General features: G+C 42.9%; 1 long non-coding RNA gene across 1 annotated transcript; it reads left to right on the top strand.

The window, feature by feature from the left end:
• Window positions 1–1,978: 1,978 nt before the first annotated feature.
• Window positions 1,979–6,073, top strand: LOC135984149 (uncharacterized). The gene is made up of 3 exons (XR_010602057.1): window positions 1,979–2,201; window positions 4,691–4,879; window positions 5,361–6,073. It is a non-coding gene; the product is annotated as an uncharacterized LOC135984149 (long non-coding RNA).
• The last annotated feature ends 337 nt before the right edge of the window (window positions 6,074–6,410 follow it).

The raw sequence follows: 6,410 nt of genomic DNA on the forward strand, positions 1-6,410 counted from the left end.
GGTTACATGGGAAGTCATTGGCCCAGGCAGGAATAGAAGCCAGCCTCCCGAAACTGTCTTTTCGCTGTACCATACCGATTCTCCTACAGAGGCTTCTGTTGCATTAGAGGTTGGTGGTGCATGCCACTTCCTGTGTATTTTATTTCTTTAAAGTGATTTTCTCGTTGATTGTAAGACGGTAAAATGTCAGAGCCATAAAGCTCTGAAAGAACAATGCCTTATGCAGAGTTTTAACATTATATAAAGAGTACCGCGTGGCCAATGAACTTCTAACTCTGTGATAGCTAGATTAGGCAAACCTCACCTCACAGAACCTCTCTCCAGATTCCAGCTCTGCGCATAGGCCTCAGCATCATACTCTAGCAGTGCCTGCTACTCAGTGTTTTCTTTATCAAACCCTGTTTTATAGCGATTTATAAATCAACTATGAAAACTTGCTCCAGGCTAAATCTTGGCATACAAAGTCACAGCCAAGACCTGATTTCACTAAAGCTGATTAAAAACCAGTTTGACGTTTTAAATTTTAAGGAGAGCAGGGAAAAGATCAATTTCTGTGGATTTCAACATTTCCCCCCCTCAGCGCCATACAATTTGAATTAAAATATATATGAATAACTGTGCTCTGGGACCGCTTTCTCTTCTGTAGTCCTGCCATCCGGCCCGCTTGTGTGCAACACGCTGCTTTTCTAGCCTTTAGTATGGGCAAATGAGACCCCTTAAACAATATCAGACAACATTTCTATTTCAGAAGCGTTTTCTACTTTGGAAATGATTTGAGAGCTATGGCCGAATAGCGTGCTGCAGGCCTGATCCAAACCCCACAGAAGTCAATAGGAGTCCTTCTGTTGACTTCAGTGGACTTGGGATCAGGTCCTAAAAGAACCAAGTGTTTAGTATAATACTATTTTTTCTGTGAATTCTAGTGCTAGTGAAGTAATTTGGATTAGTAAGGGTTTGGGGCATTGGTGGTGATAAAAATCTTTGGCAAGGCACTTATCGCTAGCTGAGGAGTTTTCAGCTTGATGAGACTATGGAGATGAGGTGGTTAATTTGGAGGCCTAATTATAAATGCTGAGGCCCCCCGTGTTGCTTCTGTTTAGGCAAGCTCCAGACCCACCCAAAACATTGCAGTTGCACAAAGAGGAACTGAAATGTCAACAGGGGACCTGCTCTTGTTCCTATTTAAATCACTAGAATTGTTACCGTTGACTTCAAAGGAAGCAGGCCAGGATTTGCACTGATGAGCGTTGTACCACAAACACCTAGTTATTGCATTTATCTAGTTTGGCTAGATATTAAAATCAGCATTTCCAACTCTTGTGATTTTATCACATGTCTTGTGATACTGGCTGTGTTTTTCACAGCCACAGCTTCAAAGGTCATACGATTACATGAGACTCAGCTTTCATTTTTAAAAAGTAAGTTTTGAGCCCTCCTGATTGCAGAGAAATGCTTGTACATAGGAGCCCTAAAGGTGAAAACCTGAGAAGCCAAAGAAAAAGGAACCCAATTTTAATTTTAATTTGCGTTTTTGGGGGGGGGGGGGGGACGGGGGGGACGGCAGAGGAGGGTGAGGTATGCTTGGGGTTAATCCTTACTTTCATGTCATTTGAGTTGCACAACATCAGAGGCAACAATTCCTAAAGTTGAAGAGAAGTAAGGTGGGAGAAAGAGAGAGATGGTTTGAATTTCAGCCTCTCTAAAATATTTGGATGACTCTTCCGTAGGCTGCTTTCTTTGAAGAAAGCAAACACCATCTATATTCGCTAAAGAAAGAGATTTATGAACAAGCAGCAATAATAATAAGGAAAACCTAACCAGGCCTTACTAGCTAGAAGAAAGAGAGTAACAGCTACCATTTGTAAAATGTCTACTTTCACACTCTAGGTGTTTGGTTCTGCCATATTTAAAGGGCTAGCTGTAGAAAGGCATGCTGGGATAAAGTTCCCATAAGAAGGCAACCCTCCACTAAGGAGCCTTAATAAGGGGTAGGAGATCACCAAAGAAGATTTTGCTGTGTGGTGTCATGCCTCGCCTCTCAGTATCATATTAGGTTAGATGTGGGGTTTGTTTTCTCTGTTTTTGTTTTCTTTAACCTTTTTCACTAGGGAGAAATATATATTTCCTACCCAGCTCTATTAAATATATGCATACATCAGGATCAGGGCTAACATTTGTACAGGGGTGCTTGTACTGTGACTGTAAGTACATATACTTGTTTTTTGTTTAATAGCACTGAATTCACTCAAGACTTGAGAAAAGGGAAAACTGAAAAATGTGTCAAATACCTTGTGTTGGGTTAGTACTGCACAGGCTCTGTATAATTACAGCCGATTGATGAGACTTTCGATGCCGTGCCTGTCTAAATGACTTTTTTTTTTTTTGCTTTTGTTCAAAATAATGCTTTATTTTAAAGGAAGCAAAATCAAAGTAATAATGTGTATGCTAGACAGAAATATGCTGCAACCTTCAGTTATTGCACAGAAGAGTAAAATCACAAGATGTATTGTCTAATCAACTGCTGGGTGCCCAACAAGTAATTATTAAGAGGTGCAATCAAATAACAGTATGACATGAAAAGCTATGTTGCATTTCACTACATTATCTACAATATATCTTGTGCTCTATAAACCTTATTTGTTTGGCTTTAACATAGCCTACAGCCATGCCACTGCATTGGGGGATACTAGCAGGTGACATAAATGAAGCAGGGCTGAGCCCAATTAGTTCTAGCACTGGGAGGCGGGGGTTCCTCAAGGGAATTCAGGTGCTGCAGAAAGTGATGTTTCAGCCCATACTTCTTGCCGCCAAGTTAAAGAAGTATGGGCTGGATGAATCGACTGTAAGGTGGATAGAAAGCTGGCTAGATCGTCGGGCTCAACGGGTAGTGATCAATGGCTCCATGTCTAGTTGGCAGCCGGTTTCAAGCGGAGTGCCCCAAGGGTCGGTCCTGGGGCCGGTTTTGTTTAATATCTTTATTAATGATCTAGAGGATGGTGTGGACTGCACTCTCAGCAAGTTTGCAGATGACACTAAACTAGGAGGCGTGGTAGATACACTAGAGGGTAGGGATCGGATACAGAGGGACCTAGACAAATTAGAAGATTGGGCCGAAAAAAACCTGATGAGGTTCAACAAGGACAAGTGCAGAGTCCTGCACTTAGGACGGAAGAATCCCATGCACTGCTACAGACTAGGGACCGAATGGCTAGGTAGCAGTTCTGCAGAAAAGGACCTAGGGGTCACAGTGGACGAGAAGCTGGATATGAGTCAACAGTGTGCTCTTGTTGCCAAGAAGGCTAACGGCATTTTGGGCTGTATAAGAAGGGGCATTGCCAGCAGATCGAGGGACGTGATCGTTCCCCTTTATTCGACATTGGTGAGGCCTCATCTGGAATACTGTGTCCAGTTTTGGGCCCCACACTACAAGAAGGATGTGGAAAAATTGGAAAGAGTCCAGCGGAGGGCAACAAAAATGATTAGGGGTCTGGAGCACATGACTTATGAGGAGAGGCTGAGGGAACTGGGATTGTTTAGTCTCCAGAAGAGAAGAATGAGGGGGGATTTGATAGCAGCCTTCAACTACCTGAAGGGGGGTTCCAAAGAGGATGGAGCTCGGCTGTTTTCAGTGGTGGCAGACGACAGAACAAGGAGCAATGGTCTCAAGTTGCAGTGGGGGAGGTCCAGGTTGGATATCAGGAAAAACTATTTCACTAGGAGGGTGGTGAAACACTGGAATGCGTTACCTAGGGAGGTGGTGGAGTCTCCTTCCTTAGAGGTTTTTAAGGCCCGGCTTGACAAAGCCCTGGCTGGGATGATTTAGCTGGGAATTGGTCCTGCTTTGAGCAGGGGGTTGGACTAGATGACCTCTTGAGGTCCCTTCCAACTCTGATATTCTATGATTCTATGATTCTATGATTCTATGTTGGTGAAGCAATTAGCAGCACTATTGATTCATTCTGAGTTACTATGAACCAGTGTCTTAACATAGAGTGATGGGATGCTCCATAAAAAGTAGTCTACTTCAACTGGTGCAAACTGGCTTAAACCTCTAATGTAGCTACCCTTAAACCAATTTAATTCTTGCTTAAATCAGTTTGACTTGCATTGATAGACTATTGACTTAAAGATAAAGCACTATAACCAAAAGTTAAACTGGTTTAAGGGTAGCTACATTAGGGGTTTGCACCTGTTTAACTAAACTGCTTTTTAAATACAGGCAAGGTCTTACTGATGTAAATGGGAGCTGTGCATGTTTGGGATGAAGACCATAGACCCCTGGCTGTAAACCTTTTTTCTCTGTAGTGAGAAGGAGCAGGGTAGTATAGGAAGATGGGATTGCAAATAGGAATGATGAATTAATAACATGGACAATAGATTATAAAATGATGGGGGTAGTTTTGGTACAATGAATCATTGTCTTTACAAGGCTACCCTGCTTTCCAAGCCCCACCCCTTCTGATGGGGGAACCCTGCTATTCCCTGGCAGCGCTTAATTGGTAAAGAAAGAGGTGCCAGGCTCTAGCCAATTTTTATTTTACTTTCATCACTTACTACCTTTAATGCAGATTGGGGCAATCTGGGGCATCTTGCTCACTGTGTAAGTACTAATCTAGACAGAGTGATGCTTGTTTTTCAAAAGCTGTGTCTTCCTGCCCCTTCCTTTAAAAATATATTTTTGCTTCCCCAGAGTCAGTCAGCCCAGTCAGTTGCTGCTCTTTAAAGGGAACTACAAATGGTCCAGGTATGATCATCATTTTTGTAGTCTTATGGAGCCGATAATCATCCTTGTGACAGCTCTGGTGTTACACAAAACCCTTGGATACTCCTGGCTCACTCAGTATGTGGTCCTCACTCCAGATCTTCAACTTCAGGCCATGTAAATGGTTTCACATAAACTGAAACAGAAATATTGAAAAGGTCTTCACATGGCATTTGTTTCCATAGAAGTAAGTTCCAACAACTTTCTAGAGAGGGGTTTGCTTGCTTGCTGCTTCTCACTTGCAAACCATGGGCCCAATCCTGCAAACACATGCTGGTACAAGTAGTTGCATTAAAGCCAATCGGATTATGGCTAGCAGCGCTAGGCCTGGTTCTGCTTCCATTGAAGTCAATGGAAGTTATACCACTGATTTCAGTGGGAGAAGGTCTGGCCCCAAAAGTGCGGTCAGCTACTGCAGAGTAATTAACAGGTTTGCCACCTCCCAGCATGCTGAGGCAAAAGACATTTTATTTGAAACTGTCACATTCAAGAAATTAATGCAAAGACCTACACTGTACAATACTGATCTGCAATCCATATTTTAGTCTCTTGTGCAAAGCAGAACAGAAATGTTAATCTATTTTTCTTCTCCCTCTAGATACTGAATGATGCAATACAGGAGACTTGGGTATATTCCCTGACTCTTCTACAGAATGGCTGTGTAAACTTGTGCAAATCACTTCACCTCGCAGGGCCTCTGGCCCATCCCATCATTCAGACCCTCCCCCCCGCCCTTTAGACTGTAAACTCTGTAGGGCAGGAGTTGTCACTAATTATTGATGCATTTTCAAATGAGCCCAGCACACTGGGAGCTGAGCCCTTATTAAAATCTGACTGCTCATTTTAGGGCCTACAGGGGAACTGAGGTCTTGTAAATCTGACTCCGAATGCAGATGCTGAACCTTTCTGAAAACTCTGGCCAGAAGCATTTGTACAGTGCCTAGCTGATACACATTTTCTGATGTGAACTGAGTGATGAGGCCCTAATTTCAGTTTGAAGGATGGTCCAGAGGCCAGGATTCTACTGGAGGGCACATAAGCCCTGACTTCAATTCCCTGCTCTACCACAGACTTCCTATCTGAGCTTGAGGAAGCCACTTACGGCTAGATTCACAAAGATATTTAGGCACAGAACCACCGCTCAACTGCTGCCTTTGTAGGACCTACATTCCCACCAATAAGCATGTGCAAAGCTGCTTAATTCCTGACATCATCCCTCAGCTAATGAGATGCTCAGTGCCCTCGTTCATGCCTAAACCTAATGGGATTCCCAAACTTCCTCAACAGGGCTCAATGTGGTAGGCATGTGCAGATCATTTGGGGGCAAGAATTTGTGTGGGTGTGGTTGTCTGTCCCAGAATAAATAATAGCCCAGTGGGAAGGGTATGCACAGGGGATGTGGGAGACCAAGATTCAAATTCCCACTCACCTTATTTGGAGCAGGCACTTGAATGCAGGTCTTCCACATCCTATGTGCTTAGCTACTGCAGTCTCTAAATATGCCATTTATAACATACTTTAATTGACGTATAGAATATCTATTTTAATAAGTGATGTTTTCAAAGGCACTAGCTAATTAATATGAGGAAAGGGAAAAAAAACCCAACAAACAAAAACAACAACAACACAGGCATGTTGGACCAATAAA

Source organism: Chrysemys picta, chromosome 5 (genome assembly GCF_011386835.1).
Source record: "Chrysemys picta bellii isolate R12L10 chromosome 5, ASM1138683v2, whole genome shotgun sequence".
Lineage (NCBI taxonomy): Eukaryota > Metazoa > Chordata > Testudines > Emydidae > Chrysemys > Chrysemys picta.